Here is a 20,352-nt window from a genome sequence, read left to right on the forward strand (position 1 = left end):
GTATTGGCACAAAAACAGACATATGGGTCAGCAGAACAGAATACAGAGCCCAGAAATAAACCCACACACCTACAATCAATTAATCCTTATCAAAGGAGACAAGACAATACAATGGAAAAAAAGAGTCTCTTCAGCAAAAGATGTTGAGAAAGCTGGACAGTGGAATGTAAATTGACAAAGTTAGAACATTCTCTCACATCCTATACAAAAATAAACTCAAAATGGCTTAAAGATGTAAACAAGAGACATCACACCATAAATGATTCCCTGGGGGGAAAAATATGGGATCTTTCATTACATCTAAGTATTGATTAGTAATTATAATCTCCAGGATTGTGTATCACTATTAGAAGCTTTCCCAAAATAGTAAGAAAAATAAAATTAGTGAAATCAGTGCTTGAATTTATGAAATTTATTTTCTTATTGATTACACTGAACATGTATGATGCCTTCACATGGAGTGGGAAGGCACAACTCATAAGGGGAGTATCCCTGTTGGGGGCATTTGGTATCTTCCTTCAATGATCAAGTACAAGGATGAGAAGTGACAACTCAAAAGACCATCGCTTTGTAAAACAATACACCCACTCTCTTCCTCTTGTATGCCTCTGCAAGCTTTTTGAAAAGATTATTGTTCACAGCAAATGCACCTTCTAAATATAAGTAACCATGTTGATTAAAGATAACCAGAGGCAACACTTTCAATATCTGGGAAAGAACACTGCCAATGGTAAACATTATTTATTACCCCAGAACCTGTCAGGAAGGCACAAAGCAAATCAGACTTACTGAATAAAAATACACTGAGGTCTAGATATACTATTTAGATTAAAAATATCACAGTTTTGAGGGATTAAAAACCAAATACCTGTTATCTCATGGTAGGAGGTGCCAATAATAAAATGTGTTGGCTGCTAAAATGACTCAGAAAAGCCAGCACCAAAAGTATGACTCACATGTTTGAGTAGAAACTCTTGAGTGATGGTTGGAAGTAACAGTAAGGTCAGATCTGAGTTGTGAATTTTAGAGTAGAGTTCATCTAGAGAGTGAGATTATACAGCAAGCTCACTTTTTGTTAACAAGCGTAAACAGAAGTTATTACATCTGAGACACCCCATGCTTAGTACTTAGGGTTGGGAAGAGTTGGGGTGTCTGATGAACTCTGACCCCCATGAGCCCAGGCCTGGAAACGAATGTCCTGTTTCCACAGTGCCTCAAGAGCTAGATTAATTCAGTGGAATTTAAAACTACATAATAAAAACCCTGGGTTCAATTTCTTATTCTTCTCCAGACTCTTACTATACAACCCTTATAACTATGGAATACAGAAAAAGGCATTAACTCTGGACACTGTTAGAACTGAGAAGCATACAAAAGAAGATCAGATAAGAATTATCCTCTAGGTAAAATCATCAAAGAATGCCAGACATACACAGTTGATCTGTTCCTGCTATCCAGGCAGGATAGTAGGCTCAGAGAACAAAAACCGTGTTATTCAACAAACAGTTGAGATGTCAAATAGCTCGCAAAACTCTCCATACTCACAGCATGCCACTGTTGTCCCAGTTATTAACATCAAAATGGTTTATAAATAATTGTTAAAACAAAAAATGGCCTTTAAAAAAACACTCTTTGAGGAAGAATAACTAAAATAAAGCCAAAAGCAAATGATATAGTGAATATATACGACACTGTATCCCAAGGTACAACTCACCAAGAGCAATGAAATGTAGGACTTTTGTATGGTGGCATTCCTGAGAGTTTTGACCTCTATTTGACTGTGAAAACTACAGATGCGTTTGTGTACTCTCTATACTCCTCTAAAGCAAAGAAAATGTCCTTTTTTCCATTTCCTAAGAAACTCTAAGCCAAAGTAAAGGTCTCTTATCTAAGTTATTAGTATGAGAAATGGTAAAAAGCAACCATGGAAATAATAGCAGCCTGTGGAGTGAAGGAAAACAGAGAAGACAAAAAGAGAAGAAAAGAGAAATCTTGGAAACTTAGGGCCCAGAAGGAATCAGGATATACCGACTAAATCCCAGTCTTAAGTTTCAAATGTTCTTTGTTTCTGGGAAGCCATCAGGAGAATTTATTTTTAAGAAACTTACCTTACCAGCCTGAAAACTGGGTTGTAACTCAGCCAAACGATTACCATAGGTTAAAGGTAAGAACGATGTTCTAGAATGAGAATACGGAAATAATTTAATGTGGGTGTGGTCACTGAAAATTAAAAAGGACCAAGACTTTTCCAGTCCTAGCAGATTTTAATAACAGATTGGAAGATTATATCCAATAGTCCAATAATTAATATAAAGTATATCCCTGACATGTTGTGAATTTACCCAACTCCTGCCACAGGTAAGTATCTTTCATCACACTGAGGTGTGTGTGTATATGTGTGTGTGCACGCGTGCACATGTGTGTGCGTGTGTGCACACGCATGAGCATTAAATGGGGGGGCAGAGAAGACATTTATAAAATAAACAGTATAAATTTTAAATATTTTACTTAAGGAGGTGCAACTGAACATGTGCATACTAATCATCATTTCATTAAAATCTCACTTTAAAACAAACTATTGTAAATAATTTTTAAAAATTAAACTCGGGGCCAAGAATTTTACTTGATGATTCTGAGAGTGGAAAATTCAAGGAAGTCATATAGAGAAGTGGTAACACGTAAGTGAGTGGATCTCTAGCTGAGCACAGGATTGGGCAGCGTGGTTGAGGACAGCAAAATGGAGGAGAGCGCAGGAAGGAGAGATGAGCACAGACAGTTAGAAACAAAAGAGGTCCTCATTCTTTCCCCTTCCTTCCAGAACCTTGCATGCATGTGCGCTCAGTCCATTCAGTCATGTTCCACTCTTTTCAATCCCATGGGCTGTAGCCCACCAGGCTCCTCTGTGTCCATGGGATTCTCCAGGCAAGGATACTGGAGTAGGTTGCCATGCCCTCTTCCAGGAGATCTTCCTGACCCCAGGATCGAACCAGCATCTCCTGCGTTGCAGATTCTTGACCCACTGAGCCACGTGGGAAGCCCCTCCAGTACCATGGGTGACAGGTTCCTCTGTGAGCTGCCACAGGCCTCCCTGAGAAGCTGTCCTTCTATCACCTTGGAAACCCTATCAACACTCAGCAGTGTAGAAAAAAAGTGATGACAGTTTCAAACTTGGGTTTTTAACTTGACTGAACTGCTCCTGCATCTTTTGATAATTTGTGTAAGAATGTGCCTGGAGGCGCGGAAGCTCCCCTTCCACGCCAGCTAAAATACTAAACAGGCTCCACTGGGATTTTTTGCAGTTTAGATACAAAATCAATCTCCGCTGAAACGTTCATCTAAATGTCTATAGTATATTGGCCCCAAGTTAACCTGAAAGATACGTGATATCATCGGATATTTGTCTTTTCTCTTACTTCACTTAGTACGATAATCTCTAGGTCCATCCGTGTTGCTGCAGATGACATTATTTCAGTCTTTTTAATGACTGAAGAGTATTCCACTGTACATATGTACCACATCTTCTTCATCCATGTCTCTGTCGATGAACATTGGGTTTGTTTCCATGTCTTGGCTATTGTAAATAGTGTAAATGAACACAGGGGTGCATGCAGCTTTTTGAATTATAGTTTTGTTTGGGTAAATGCCCAGGAGTGGGATTGCTGGATCATATGGTAACTCTATTTTTTTTAGTTTTTTTGAGGAACTTCCATTCTGTTTTCCATAGTGGCTGCACCAATTTACATACCCACAAACAGTGTAGGAGGGTTCCCTTTTCTCCACACCCTCTTTGGAAATATACTTTTTAAAAAAAAATATGAATTAAAAAAAGAAAAGATATCGACTCAAGGGAGTGGCCTGGCACAGGGGTTTTAGAGACCATGCAGGTCAGGTCGGGGGACAACAACAGAAAGAAGCATCTGGGATGTCTCAGAGTCCAGCCAGAGAGAAAAAGGGGACAGAAGAGCACAGAGGAGCCCCTCTTGGAGGGACCCTGACAGATCCAACCAGGGAAGACCTGAATATCAACATAAAGACTACCACTAACAGATTATCAGTATAAGCGTTAGTCACTCAGTCGTGTCCAACTCTGTGACCCCATGGACCATAGCCCGCCAGACCCCTCAGTCCATGGGATTCTCCAGGCCAGAGTACTGGAGTGGGTAGCCTTTCCCTCCTCCAGGGGATTTTCCCAACCCAGGAATCGAACCTGGGTTTCCCACCTTGTAGGCAGATTCTTTACCATCTGAGCTACCAGGAAAGCCTAACAGATTATAACCGCTGACTAAAATAGGAAACCGAGTCCTTATAGATATAAATAAACTCAAAGATTGATGAGAAATGGGGAATCTACATCAAAGTACCTCTCTATAAAATGCTTACTAATTACAAAAGGGAAAAAGGGAAAAGAATCACTTCCCAGCAGGGAAGGCTGGCAGAAGCCATCTAAACCAAGGGACCAAATGAGTGAGCATCATCAGAAATGGGATGGGTTCGCATCAAGAGTTCTCAGCGAAGACAGAGGGAGGCTCACGCCATCACCATTGAGGGTGTCTGCTGATGACTCGGAATGTGGATCCGATCTCAAGAACGCACCAAGTACAGCCACACTGAGGGACACTCAACAAAACAATGGCCTGGGTTCTTCAAAAGAGTCAGGGTCGTGACTCTTGATGGGCAGCTGTTTCTGAACGAAGAAATCTGAAGACACGTGACAACTCAGAGCAACACGTGCGGCTCGCTGGAAACATCTGTTATTTGAAATGGAGCTGGGACAAGTGACAAGAGAGTGGGAGAGGGTGTGAGAAGGAGCTGGTGGTAAGGCATCATGATTTTCAGCCCTGTAGAGCGGTTTTGTAGAAGACTGTCTTTGTTTATGGGAAAAAAAAAAACTCTCATGCCTGAGGGTAATAGTAATTTACTTCCAAATGACTTAGAGAAAACAACCTTCTTTATAATATAGGGCCAACTTCTCCAGAAGTTTCTGACAATTTCAAATTAAAAACTAAATTTGTGGCCTGATCGTTTCTTTATTCTAAGTTACATACACAGGTGCAGAACCGTTATGGATAACGTGTACAAGGAGACAGGCTTTAGCAAGTGACTCCCTATATCCAATATGAGAATTCATGAATGTATTCTAGATAAAATTTGCTAGTTTCAGCTTGGGGGGCGGGGGTGGGAATCAAACAAAGTCCCGTGAGCTACACGTGTACGAGTGCCCTTCTGGACTCACCAGCATACGTGAATCCTCAATCAGCGGGCTGGGTAAACTCGGGCCCTGCTTGGTCTTTTCATGCCAAGCCTCTCCTACGACTGCTGTCACCACTCCAAGTACACGGTTAAGAACACGGTACACTCAGAAATGCATCCCGCCAGCCAGAACCCTGCCATGAACTAAGCAACCAGACTGAAATAACTGCACACATGTTCTGCTTTCAAAGTCCACATCGCCAGAGACTCGGGAAAACAATGGTACTTGTCCCAGATCCTCGCTCAGACAGCTCTGTGATGCAACCACACCGGACCTCGGCTTTGCCATGTGGGAAATGGGGAGATGGCACGATCATCTCTAACGCTGATGGATTCCACCAGCATTGAACACAGGCCTCCCCAGCCCTGGCCCCAGCCTCAAGGAGCTCCAATAGAGGGGTGCGGGAAGGAGGGTGTTGGACAGATGGAAGGTGTAATGACCTCATTTCTGAGCACAGATTTCACTCTGTTCAGGAAAGGGACAGTATGACACAAGGGGCATGTCACAGGATGATGTTGAGTCTCCACTGCATTTTGAGCAGAGAAATGAGGGACTACCCCAAGTAGAATGAGTGGCTGGAGAGGGGATTTACACCCATGACAGTCTGGCTGCTTGTCAACACTACACAATGGGTAGCTGTGGCACCCCCAAGCTGTGTGACTTTGGCCAGCTCACATAACCTTTGCGTTTCCCTTCCCCATTTGTTAAAGGGAGAGGAGAACAATTACCCAGCCTGTCCTTGAGACAGTTAAATGCTTTCATGTATCCATATGCCCATAAAGTTATAGCTAATAATAATAATTAACTTAATTACACTTAAATACACTTGTGCTTCCCCGGTGGCTCAGATGGTAAAGAATCCACCTGCAATGCAGGAGATCCCAGTTTGATTCCTGGATTGGGAACATCCCCTGGAGAAGGGATAGGCTACTCACTCCAGTATTCACGGGTTTCCCTTATGGTTCAGATGGTAAAGAATCCTCCTGCAGTGTGGGAGACCTGGATTTGATCCCTGGGGCTGGGAAGATCCCTTGGAGGAGAGGATGGCCACCTACTCCAGTATTCTTCCCTTGAGAATCCCCATGGACAGAGGAACCTAGCCAGCGACAGTCCATGGGGTCGCAAAGAGTCAGACACAACTCAGTGAATAAGCACAGCATGATTATTAAAATATTAATATGTGATATGTCACGTGTGTGTGCTCAGTTCAGTTCAGTCGCTCAGTCGTGTCTGACTCTTTGCAACCCCATGAATCGCAGCACACCAGGCCTCCCTGTCCATCACCAACTCCTGGAGTTTACCCAAACTCATGTCCATCGAGTCAGTGATGCCATCCAGCCATCTCATCCTCTGTCGTCCCCTTCTCCTCCTCCAATCCCCCAATCCCTCCCAGCATCAGAGTGTGTGTGCTCAGTCACATCCAATTCTTTCTGACCCCCCAGGCTCCTCTGCCCATGGAATTTTCCAGAATACTGAATTTCCCAAGAATACTGGAGCGGGTTGCCATTTCCTACTCTAGGGGATCTTCCTGATCCAGGAATCTAAGCCACGTCTCTTGCACCTCCTGAATTGGCAGGCAGGTTCTTTACCACTGTGCCACTTAGAAAGCCCATGTGATATGTAATATTATATAGTAATAATAACTATTTTAAATATTTAATATTTTTATCTAGATTTAGCATACTCTAAATGCTTTATTCCACAAAAGACCCTGGCACATAAGTACTCAGTTAACTTTCACTGATATTTTTTACAATTATATGATTTACGAAGATTATGACTTGGTGTAGCTCAAAAAGAGGGTGCAGTGTGCTGGGTGATGAGGGTGGGGTTGCTGCAATTTGTGCAGCCAGCTAGGACTAGATGAGCCGGCTGCCAAAGGCTATAGATGGCGAGATGAGGAGTTTGAACTTGACTCTATCAATAGGGGGAGTCTCTCTGTTGTAGTCCTCATTAAGAATCTACTGATTCTCAATTTAACATGCTCAGTTATCCGGCTTGACAGCCAACAGTAAACTAAAGGCAGAGAGTTTGTGGGGAGGAGGAACGAGGGACAGAAAACCACACCAGATGTGCTGGGAAGAAACGAACCAACTATGAGAAAAACGGAGAGGTTACTCCACGACCTCACCTTTCTGGGCCTTCCAACCTCAATTAACTTCTAACTGACCAAATCCAGCTTAGGAGAAAAAAAAAATTTGACTAAAAAGATTCAACCATCTTCAACATACTGTGTTGAAGATTCTGGGAAAAATATGAAATGTTTTAAATGCTTCCAAAATTATTATTAAAGATGAAAGCTTTGGGATTTATAAGGGGAAAGATCTCCTAGAAGGAAAAACTGCATGACTGGAATTCTACACCCCTGGACAGGAAAGTCTGACCGGAGTCCACCTGAAATTCAAGAGACCTGCTTCTCAAAGAAGGAAACGTGACAATGTGGCCTTCTAACCCTGAAAACTCAGGGCAAAGTGAGGTACGAACATGGACGTCAGGGAATCTTGACGTCAGCACAGATCCACGGAGGAACCATCTAAAAAACCCAAGTCTGATTATTACTAGACTGCATCATGCATGTTTTGCTGTTTAGTTGCTCAGTCCTGTCCAACTCTTTGGGACCCCATGGACTGTAGCCCTCCAGGCTCCTCTGTCCATGGGATTTCCCAGGAAAGAATACTGGAGTGGGTTGCCATGCCCTTCTCCAGGGGATCTTCCTAACCCAGGGATCGAACCCACATCTCCTGCACTGCAGGAGGAATTTTTTCTTACCACTGAGCCACCAGGGAGACACGCATCATGCATGACCAGACATTAATTCCGGATCTTTAGGTAGGCTATAAATACCTCATCAGGTCAAAAAGGAAAATTACCCAATGCAGCATTTCTTTTAAATAAAAATTCCCTTCTTTGCCATTTGTGGGAAACTCGTGAACCCGAAGGTAAAAATGAACCTAGAATTCAGAACAAATACCTAGCTACCAAGTCAATCCCCTGTCAAGGTCCTCCTAATAGACACACTCACCTTCAGAACCCTTAAGATTAAGCTTATAATATGCAACTGTGGCAGAGACGTTACATGGGTTCCTTTCTCATGTGGGAAGTTAGGAAATGTAGCTTTTCAGCCCAGTCACACCTATATGGGGGCCCGATGCCTGTGTTACACAGCCAATAGAATACAAATTCCTACAATGCTGGCCACTTCCAGAATCTAGCCCTGACACTTTCATGGAGACCCTCCTGTCCTCCCCCTTTTCTTCTCTACACACCAAGTGCAGAGAAGCCTGAAGACAAGCAGGTTGAGCAGCCCTGGGCCTTGAATATCTTGTAGAGAAAGAGAACCTATAGGAGACTAACAAGCAATCATAGCAATCATAATTTAGCAATCATAAACCTCCCAGTATACGCAGCTGCTTAAATTTGGGGTTGTACATGAAAGGGGTCAGCCTATCTCGATCAAAAACTGCATTGGGTTAAAGAACTTTGGGGAGAACCTTCTGGATGGTCACAAAGCCACCAGCTCCAAACCCAAAAATCTTGGAAATTTACTATCATGGAGGTTAAATTAATTTCACAGGCTTACAATCGAGACTTACTGGATTCCTGAAGACCCAGACTCATCAGCTACCTTTCAGAACTAGAAGTTAACCACTCCCACATGGCAACTCCAAGCGACTGCATTCTCTCCTTACAATTTCAGTTCAGTTCAGTTCAGCCGCTCAGTTGTGTCCGACTTTTTGCGACCTCATGGACCCACAGCACGCCAGGCCTCCCTGTCCATCACCAAACCCATGTCCATTGAGTTGGTGATGCCATCCAAAGATCTCATCCTCTGTTGTCCCCTTCTCCTCCTGCCCTCAATCTTTCCCAGCATCAGGGTCTTCTCCAATGAGTGAGCTCTTCGCATCAGGTGGCCAAGGTATTGGAGCTTCAGCTTCAACATCAGTCCTTCCAATGAACACCCAGGACTGATCTCCTTTAGGATGGACTGGTTGGATCTCCTTGCAGCCCAGGAGACTCTCAAGAGTCTTCTCCAACACCACAGTTCAAAAGCATCAGTTCTTCGGCGCTCAGCTTTCTTTATAGACAATTTAGTTGACACCAAAATGACAAAGCCAAAGAAAGTGATATCGTGAGCACAGCCAACAAGCTCAAAGCAAGGGCTACCCAACAATGTGGGGTGTGAGATGGAAGGAGAATGATATTCACTGAAAGAAAAACCTGCTAAAGGCAGTATGTCAAACTGTTTTTCTTCCACAGCAAAGTGAAATCTGCATTTTTATACACTGACATGTAGCTCGGTGACTGGCACAGCTCAATCCCTCTGACAAAGGGCAGCATTCCAACCTTTCTTTAGAGCAAGAGTCAACGTGTCTTCACAAGTCAGCAACACCTGCATCGGCTTGGCAGGCCTCTCAGCATATGTAAATAATGAACCGCCATACGCTGAGGCTGGAACCAAGAAGGAAAACCTGGATGTTTGCACTGTTGGGAAATGTTTTCAGACACTGCTTTGTTGACACAGTAAGAGGAATAGCATCAAAAATTGCTCATTCTTGGGAATTAATATCCTCCAGCACGACACAGGAGGTCCTGAATTGAGTTGCCAGTTTTTTAAAATGGGGAAGGGCCCCACCAAGAGAAACAACAATATTAGTAAGAAATTCTTTTCTCTGATTGTCTAACGACACCACCCAGTGAAAGATGGAAGCTTTAAACACGGAAATGAAATCATTCCAAAAATGCCCACCAGGATTCCCTGGGGACTTGAGATAGCAATTTTGGCCCAAACAGCCACCGGAGGTGGTTAACCATGACCTCTGACCCAACTTAAAAGACTCATCCTCACACACCTGGGTCTATGCACCTGTTTCAGAACAGGTCCATTTCCACTGTATTGGAATGTATCAGTATTTGAAGGACAGTCTTTGACTGGGAAGGTAGGAGAGACACCCTACTCTTGACCCAGCAGTCTAAAGATCTCTGTCCATCTCTTCATGCAGAAAGAGAGGACTGAACAGTGATTGAGAACTTAGGTTCAGGGGCCAGGAAGACTACAGACTGATTCTCATAACATCATGGAATTTCAAGTTTCCATCTGTGAATGAGGCTAAATTACTCATCCCATCCCCAAGTGAGTGATGATGATCCAATGTAATAAACACAAAAGCACATATTAGGCTTAGAACATAAAAAATGATCAATAAAAGTTATCATCACTAGCATCTACCACTCAGCATGTAATGTCAGAGACCCTGCAAACAGTAGGGAAACTGAGAAATTTCCAGGTGGTACAGTGGTAAAGAATGTGCCTGCCAATGCAGGAGACACAAGAGACACGGATTCGATCTCTGGGTAGGAAGATTCCCCTGGAGGAGGAACTGGCAACCCACTCCAGTATTCTTGCCTGGGAAATCCCAGGAACAGAAGAGCCTGGCAAGCTCTGCAAAGGGTCAAACACAACTGAGCATGCACGCATACAATGAAATTTCAGGGCTTCCAAGAAGACCCTCCTTGTTCACAAAATACATTTCCTACCCAGCTGAATAATAACAACAACAACAAAAATCTACAATTAGTTGCTGTTTTTTAATTATTTCTCTGCAACACATACCTTTCAGAGAAGTAAGCTTATCAGTATAAAGTGCTCACTGAAGCCACAGATAAGAGGCCCCTTTTACAAACAATAAACCAAAGCTCAGAGAGGTCAACGTTGTTGCCCAAATTCCTGAAAGTAGCTGAGTGGCAATGCCAACGTAGGTCCATTTGATACTAGAGATGTCTTTTCCTATAGAATGCTGCCAGATACTGGTAACAGCATTCCTTCTGACAGCAAAGTTTTTATTGCTAGAGAGAGTGAAAGGAAGAAAAGAGAATGTGAAAACATTATGTAAATGGAAGGAATGAACAGGGCAGGGTATGGAAGAGAAAGCAGAGTCAGGAAGCATTTTAATGACGATAGGGCTGCCCTGTAAGAGACAGCTCAGCAATCCTCACAAACCCACATCACGTACAACCTTTAAATTACAGCAGCTACTCACCGACCCGGTGCCAAAAAGAGTATTTATATGCATAGAGTACGTCCTATATATTATTTTAAAAGACATCACAAGGTTTAATTTAAATCTCCTCACACTACTCTAAGGGTGGTAGAGAAGCAAGATTTTCATGCATGAATTATCTCTTCTAAGAATTTGAATACATTTATTTGCTTTGAGTATTGCTGATAATTCTGGAAATTCAATAAACTTCTTTAAGATTAACACAGTACCTACAAAAGTAATTCTGAGGGGGAAAAATACCAGGAAAATCACTTAACTCTTCTTGTGAATTTTTTTTTAACCACATTTACTTTATAACAGAATCTGGCAATTGAGTTTTAATAGTATTCTGAGTTTTCGTGGAGACTCCATCTGGGTTCCAAAAAAATCAACATATGCAACATTTGTAACTGAACAGAATGTTGATTCAAAATATAAAGAAAGAGGGATTGTTCTCTTAATGTCATTTATGATGAGAGGTGGCTAAATAATTAATACCAAAAAATGGAGTTAAATAGACTAGATTAAAAAGAAAAAGATTAGACAGACGCTTCTGAAACAAGAATATTACCACACCCAGAGCACTCTTCTGCTTAGTAAACGCAGCCGGAACGGACTGATTCTAAGAAATTCTAAGGGAAGTATAAAACACAATTCCTTTACGGTATACCAACAATTCAACAAGACTCCTGAGAGTCCCTTGGACTGCAAGGAGATCCAAGCAGTCCATCCTAAAGTAGACCAGTTCATTGGAAGGACTGATGTTGAAGCTGAAACTCCAATACTTTGGCCAACTTGATGAGAACAGCTGCCCCATTTGAAAAGACCCTGATGCTGGGAAAGATTGAGGGCAGGAGCAGAAGGGGACGACAGAGATGAGATGGTTGGATGGCATCACCGACTCGATGAACATGAGGTTGGGTAAACTCTGGGAGTTGGTGATGGACAGGGAGGCCTGGTGTGCTGCAGTTCATGGCATCACAAAGAGTCAGACACGACTGAGCAACTGAACTGAAATGAACTGAACAATTTAAGCTATGCATCCTATCTATGTAAACTCATAATCTTCCCAACAATCCTAGAAGAAGGAAATTATCATTATCAGGATCATTTCACAGATGAGAAAACCAAGTTTAAGGAATGTTGTCTAAAAGTGGAGACGTAAAAAAAAATAAAAAATAAAAGTGGAGACGTGGTGGCCTGGTGGGGATCACACTGATTTTTACTTATCTGGAAAGGAGGAAAATTAAATATAAAGAAAAATCATGAGAGCCTTCAAGAGCCAGATTTAAGTTTATTTTCACAACTGTGAGTAAGTGATGACTTGGGATAGGCTGTTAAGACATAAAATGTTAGTGGAACCAGTGGACTCTTGGACCGTTTTTTAATAAGGAAGAAAAAGGGCCAATACAGTCAAAACAGACCACGAAAAGAAAGCATGCATTTCTTTAAATTGCTCCCACTGCCCTAAATATAAAGTAAAACAAGCAGAGCAGACATCAGTTTTCTCAAACGGGGACCCATATTTCTCATTTCAACTCAGTATACGGACATATAGCCTGGTTTCTTTTCCATTCCATTGGTTTGATAATGCTGGCCCCAAAATACTAACATTATTTCATAAATCCCAAAAGGGTCTCAACCCTCAGTTAAAAATCACTGCCCAGATGGAAATTATAAGTTTCCACATGAAGTTATTTGTATATTTTTTAAACATTTATGCTTGTAAAGGGCAAGGGTCATACAGTCTTGCTCACTTTAGCAATTTCACATAGGCCCTGGGAATTGACCCAATACAAAGGTGCTCAGCATAGGGTCCCTGGAGAACTTTCAAAGGTCTTTGAACCTTCTGGAATTAGAGAGAAAATTGCGTGCATAAGCACATCTGCATTTGTGTAAAAAGCAGTTCTATGGCTTTTTCCAGTAGTTATGCATGGATGTAAGAGTTGGACCATAAAAAAAGCTGAGCGCCAAAGAACTGATGCTTTTGAACTGTGGTGCTGGAGAAGATTTGAGAGCCCCTTGAACTGCAAGGAGATCCAACCAGTCAATCCTAAAGGAAATCAGTCCTGAATATTCATTGGAAGGTGTGATGCTAAAGCTGAAGCTCCAATACTTTGGCCACCTGATGCAAAGAACTGGCTCACTGGAAAAGACCCTGACACTAGGAAAGATTGAAGGCGGGAGGAGAAGGGGATGACAGAGGATGAGATGGTTGGATGGTATCGCTGACTCAATGGACATGAGTTTGAGCAAACTCATGGTGAGCCTGGTGAAGGACAGAGAAGCCTGGCGTGCTGCAGTCCCTGGGGTCGCAAAAAGTCAGACACGACTGAGCGACTGAATAACAATGGCTTTTTTACCAGCTTTTCAAATGATTGGGATCCACAGAAGTTTGTATATGAATACATTTATTCTGTGAAGGTCACTAAACTTGGCAGCAAAATCACATACAGTTTCTCCCATTAAGAAATAAAATGTACGTACCAGCAGAGCAGATCATCCCCACCAAGACGGCCACGAAATGACGTCACAACACACAGTAGCCACACAGCAGAATATGTATTTCATTCATTTATTCCACAAACTGAGTGCCTACCAAGGAAGATTAACCATATTAAGATTCTGAGTTTTAATTTAGGAGAGGGGGTGAAACTAGAGGGGCTCTGATCCCCCCTGGTGGTATCCTAGTGCTGAGACACTGCTGCTGCTGCTAAGTCGCTTCAGTCGTGTCCGACTCTGTGTGACCCCATGGACGGCAGCCCACCAGGCTCCCCCGTCCCTGGGATTCTCCAGGCAAGAACACTGGAGTGGGTTGCCATCTCCTTCTCCAATGCATTAAAGTGAAAAGTGAAAAGTGAAAGTGAAGTCGCTCAGTCATGTCTGACTCTTCGTGACCCCGTGGACTACAGCCTACCAGGCTCCTCCATCCATGGGATTTTCCAGGCAAGAGTACTGGAGTGGGGTGCCATTGCCTTCTCCAGCTAAGACACTAAGATTCTAAAAATCTACAAAATTAAAAACTTTCGGCTACATACTGCAGGAGACCCAGCATCGATCCCTGGGTCAGAAAGATCCCCTGGAGTAAGAAATAGCAACCCACACCAGTATTATTGCCTGGAGAAGCACATGGACAGAGGAGTCTGGTGCAGGGTCACAAAGAGTCAGAAACGACTGAGCACGCTCGCTTGCATGCACAAACATACACACTTACCTACATTTCCTGTCCAACAGACAACCGACAGAATGCTAAGCTCGTTACTTTCAAAATCACTGGCTTTATCATTGCTCATTCCTACTTTAAAAGCCAAAATACTTTTAGAAAAGGTTTGCACTGATTTAGACAACTGTGAAGTGTAGCCGCTCTCAGATGAAACGGGGTGTCCACATTTCACAAAGGGGAGTATTTTATGGGGAGTAAATATCTAAATGCCTATTAAATAAACACAAACATGGCCTTCTATTCACCGTATGGTAGGGGGCAGAATTCACCATCTTGCTGAAAATAAATCAAGACTCTGAGTGGCTCACTTTGATCAGATCAAAGGTGATAAAAGAAATGTGTTTTGGACCAACAATAGCATTCAGCTTGATGGAGCATGTGGGCCATGTCCCTGGAGAGGATCTGTGTACAGTAAGCCACAGAAAACCCCCTGGCTTTGCTGACCACTTGGACTGCTCTAGCAGGGGCAGAGTCACTCACGGGGTTTGGGGGAATGAGCCCTGCAGGCCTAACTCAAGTCTGTCTCTTCCCTCTCTCTTGGGATCTTCCAGGCCCACGGAGAACCCAAGATCCGACCCGCTCTGGATCATGTGGCGGGTAATTTTAGTAGAGAGGATGCCTACTGGTGTCCAGGGCTGGGTCTGCATAGGTGGGCGAGTTGTGCCCACTTGATCAGACAACTGTACCACATATACCTGTTCTCAAGCAGTTCCCTACCAGCAGCGAAACCAAAACCTATAACCACTAACCCAGTTTAAGAGAGGATTTCAGAGAGAAGGTCTGTTTCTTTAGGTTAATGCCCAGTCACAGAATGAATGACAAGGCTGTACAGTGGAGTTAAACCAGAACTTGAGCTGGTAACAGCTCTTAGGTCTTTGTAGAGTGTATTTCATTCTATAATTCAAAGTGAATTTCCAGAACAACAAGTATTCAAGTGTGAGTATTCTGATGCACCTACTAAGGCTTTAAGTTCAGGATGAATTATCAATGGTTAATAGGTGGTCAAGAGACTCAACCCTGGGAATATGGAATAAATATCCACGAACTCAAATGTTCTAAGCAGATTTTCTATTCTCAACTGTGATTAGCAAGACCTATCAATTTCGTAATGGAACATTCAAAAAAATTTAATACTTGGGAAATAAATCTTTGGGGCTCTGCGGCTGGAAGAAAAATGTTCTGTAGATGAATCTTCTTGACATTATTTTATCATTATCTTGACAATGTTTTTAGACAGAAGAAATCTGACTCAGCGTGGCTGCTGCTGCTGCTAAGTCGCTTCAGTCATGTCCGACTCTGTGCGACCCCATGGACTGCAGCCCACCAGGCTTCTCCGTCCATGGGATTCTCTAGGCAAGGACACTGGAGAGGGTTGCCATTTCCTTCTCCAGTGCATGAAAGTGGAAAGTGAAAGTGAAGTCGCTCAGTCATGTCTGACTCTTAGCGACCCCATGGACTGCAGACTACCAGGCTCCTCCATCCGTGGGATTTTCCGGGCAAGAGTACTGGAGTGGGGTGCCATTGCCTTCTCCCGACTCAGCATGGATTCTCCTTCAAAATGGTTCGTTTGTATCCTGACATTACAAGATGGCCTCCGTGGCTGAACCAAACTTTCTGTGTCTCTAGGGCTTCAGTTTCAACTAACATGGCTTGCATTATGTGGGTGGGATTTTTTCCGGAGTTCTAATTTCTGCTCTTTTACATGCTAAATCTCCAGATGGCAACATAAGTAAATCGCCCGTAGCATTTATTGATACACAATAGTAACAACTGATACACAATAGTAACAACGCATATGCAAAGAAAGCTCAGTTGGTATAGGAGTATGTGTTTGTATGAGTCCCTATTTTCAAATTCTTGGGACACATACCTAGGAGTGGAATTGCTGAATCATATGATAATTTTATGCTTAACAATTTGAGGAAGCATCAAACAGTTTTCCACAGCAGGTGCACCATTTTGTATTCTCAAGAGCAGTGCACAAGGTTCCAATTTTTCCACATGGTTCCGATTTCTCCATATACTCATCCTATTTTCTTTTTTCTCTCTCCAATTATAGCTACTCTAGTGGGTGGGCAGTGATCTCACTGTGGTTTTGATATACATTTCCCAAATGACTGATGATGCTGAGTATCTTTTCATGAGCTTATTGGTCACATGTAAGTCTTCTTCGGGGAAATGTCTCTTTGTCTTTTTTTATCATCTGGTTTTTCATTGTTGTCATTGAGTTGTATTATGATTCAACGCTCAAAGCAAGACTATTCACAACAGTCAAAAGGTGGAAATATAAACGTCCACTTGCAGATTAATAGATAAACAAAATGTAGTATGTAGAATGTATATATACTGAAATATTATTCAGTAAAAAAAAAAAAAAAGAAAAAGAATTTCTGATGCATGCTACAAAAGGAATGAACCTTGGAAACATTATGCCAAGTAAAATATACCAGTCACAAAAGGACAAATATTTCACTTACATGAAGGACTGACTATCTGGAATAAGCAAATTTATAGAGACAGAATGTAAAATAGAAGTTGGGTGTGGGGTATTATTGCTTAACAGGTACAAAGGTTCTGACTGGGATGATGCAAAAGCTTTGGGAAAAGATGATGGTGAAGGTGGTGCTTTCCCTGATAGCTCAGTTGGTAAAGAATCCACCTGCAAGGCGGGAGACCCCGGTTTGAATCCTGGGTTGGGAAGATCCTCTGGAGAAGGGATAGGCTACCACTCCAGTATTCTTGGGCTTCCCTTGTGGCTCAGCTGGTAAAGAATCCACCTTTAATGTGGGAGACCTGGGTTTGATTCCTGGCTTGGGAAGATCCCCTGGAGAAGGGAAAGGTTACCCACTCCAGTATTCTGGCCTGGAGAATTCCATGGACCGTATAGTTCATAGGGTCCCAAAGAGTCGGACACAACTGAGCAACTTTCAGTTAAAGGTTATATAACATCATAAATATACTCAACTTGGCTGAATTGTTCACTTTAAAATAGTAACTATTTTGTTATATATATTTTACCACACACACAAAAAATCAGCTCAATTTTATTCATCTCATGTGTCCAAAATAATTTGGAAAAAAAAGAAAAAGTCAAGACATAAAAGAAGGGTGGTTTTAGATGAGGATGGTGGAGCCAGGGGGTCCTGAGGCACTTGGGAAGAGGAAACAGCATTCAGATTAGGTGGCATCAAGCTTGTAACACTTACAGCTCTACCCTGATCCATGTGTTATGGTGTGCGAATCCTTCAGCCTCTCAGAGCCTCCTTAGTTAAACAATCAAAGGCGAGGCAGTGGTGGGAATTAACCTCAGACGGTTACTGTAGGGATACAGGAAGAGGTGGCGCCAGTGGTGAAGAATCCACTTGCCGGTGCAGGAGATGCAAGAGACACGGGTTCCATCCCTGGGTCGGGAAGATCCCCTGGAGAAGGAATGGCAACCCACTCCAATATACTTGCCTGGAGATCCCATGGACAGAGGATCCTGGAGAGCTACAGCCCACGGGGTCCCAAAAGAGTCGGACACGACTTAGCAACGAACACCCAGGAAACTATCTGCCTGAAGGGCCCGATGCAGGGACAGGCCTCGGGAACACTCTATAAGTGCAGCAGGCCTGCACCCCGCCCCCCTCCTAAGACTGCAGTCTTCTCCACGTGACTCGAGCCCAATCCAGACACTGCCCTCTCCATGTTATTCTCTGTGCTGTTCTGTGTCTTTTAAATATTTCATGACAGAATCTTAAAAGCAAGTAAAAATTGCTCCTTATATAACACACTGATGTAACCAAATTGATGGAATTAAGTGTAGGAAAACATTAACCCTCCCTGACATCCTTCAAAAAATCCACTCAGCAGAAGAGGAAAAAAGAAGTCTCAAAGGAAATAAGCTACATGCTAATCGTGGGTACCTCTGAAAGCAGGTCAAGGGGTAGGTTTTGATTGTTCTCTTTTTGACTGTCTATATATTACTATTTTTCTGTAATAAATGTGCAAGGAAAAGAGAATAAAAGCCTGGCTCAGAGTTCAACTTCTCTCAAGTCTTCCTTGCCCCTTCCTCCCCTCCGCCACCAGAGGCCATCACTCACACTCTGCGTACTCCATCTACCTTATCACGATATGGACTTCCCTGGTGGCTCCGTCAGTAAAGAATTTGCCTACGGTGGAGGAGACCTGGGTTCAATCTATGGGTCGGGAAGATCCCCTGGAGAAGGGAATGGCTACCACTCCAGTATTCTTGCCTGGAGACAGAGGAGCCTGGCAGGCTACAGTCCATGGGGTCACAACGAGTCAGACACGACTGAGCAATTAATACATCATGATATGGAAGAAGGTCCTAGCTCACATTTGCAGGAATTGTACCAGGGCTGGACCCTCCTCTGAATCCTGACACATGTCAACTGATTCAGTACTTGCAATAACTGGAGTTGGTGGGTACTGAGTTTTGGTTGTGCTTAGTTGCTCAGATTGTAGCCCACCACGCTCCTTTGTCCATGGAATTCTCCAGGCAAGAATACATCCCTCCCTCAGGGGATCTTCCTGATCCAGGGAAGATCCTCCATCTTACAGGGGAAGAAACTGAAGCCCCAAGATCACAATAATTTGCCCATAGTCACTCCCATCATCTGTGATAAAGTTGGTTCCGCACCCATACAGTATGGTTCCTGAACCCACACTCTTTTGCCTCGACACTCTGCCCTCTCCTAGATGTATTCCTAGGGCTGTCACTGCCTTTCTCATTGTCCACATGCAATGACTTTCCTGTCTCCTCTGCCACACTGAAACAGGAGCTACGTCCAATGAATCTCGACCTACAATATCCATGCCCTACTCGGTTCTACTATTAAACCATTGGCTGAACTTATCGGTGTTCAATACCACATCCCAAACCAAATGGAATTTTTAGGTTACTTACATATAACACATATGCCGCTACTCCTATTTCCATGAGGGTGGTGAGCATCACTGATAATAAGAGCAAAGAGTGACTCATCTGTCCCCTCAAATGATCCCCTCGGCCAGGAAGCAGTTAGTCAAATTTCTCTTCAGGAAACTTGCTGCTGCTGCTAAGTCACTTCAGTCGTGTCCAACTCTGTGCGACCCCAGAGACAGCAGCCCACCAGGCTCCCCCGTCCCTGGGATTCTCCAGGCAAGAACACTGGAGTGGGTTGCCATTTCTTTCTCCAATGCATGAAAGTGAAAAGTGAAAGTGAAAGTGAAGTCGTGTCTGACTCTTTGTGACCCCCATGGACTGCAGCCCACCAGGCTCCTCCATCCATGGGATTTTCCCCAGTAAAGTTCACATTAGGTCACTAGGTGCGCTTCTGACCCTCACAGCGAAAAGAAAGAAACACGAGACTAATCATAGAGAACATCACAAGAGGAGGCAGAAAACAGGGGCCCTGTTTTCTTCACCCCTCACGATATCCACCTACTGCAGTTAATGAAGCTCCACAGGCAGGAAACGGAGGGAACTGGCTTAGAAATGGTGAAATCCAACACAGGTTTAGTAGGAGAGAAAAACAGAAATCTTTTTAAAACCCCAACATTACTCATTTAGTTCCAGCCTAAAAGCAGAGAAATGATGACAACAATAAAGTTGATAATTTGGAGAGACCAATCATAACTCTGGGCTTCCCTTGTAGCTCAGCTGGTAAAGAATCTGCCTGCAATGCAGGAGACCCGGGTTCAATCCCTAGATTGGGAAGTTCCCCTGGAGAAGGAAATGGCAACCCATTCCAGTATTCTTGCCTAGAGAATCCCATAGACAGAGGAGCCTGGCAGGCTATAGTCCATGGGGTTGCAAGAGTCAGACACGACTTAGAGACTAAACCACCATCAACAAC

At 43.2% G+C, this 20,352-nt stretch overlaps 1 protein-coding gene across 7 annotated transcripts in view; it reads right to left on the reverse strand.

The window, feature by feature from the left end:
- Nucleotides 1-20,352, reverse strand: part of TIAM1 (TIAM Rac1 associated GEF 1) — a 258,960-nt gene that overhangs the window by 197,461 nt on the left and 41,147 nt on the right. For 2 of the 7 annotated variants that reach the window (XM_086413056.1, XM_086413066.1), the window contains one exon: nucleotides 13,777-13,884. The exons of the other annotated variants lie outside the window; for them this stretch is intronic. The gene's annotated coding sequence lies outside the window, so the exon portion shown is untranslated. The remainder of the gene's footprint in view (nucleotides 1-13,776; nucleotides 13,885-20,352) is intronic. 7 annotated transcript variants of the gene reach the window in all.

The sequence above is a fragment of the Bos grunniens genome, chromosome 1 (genome assembly GCF_055505025.1).
Source record: "Bos grunniens cultivar Pamir isolate PY7600 chromosome 1, Bosgru_T2T1.0, whole genome shotgun sequence".
In the NCBI taxonomy this organism is placed as follows: domain Eukaryota; kingdom Metazoa; phylum Chordata; class Mammalia; order Artiodactyla; family Bovidae; genus Bos; species Bos grunniens.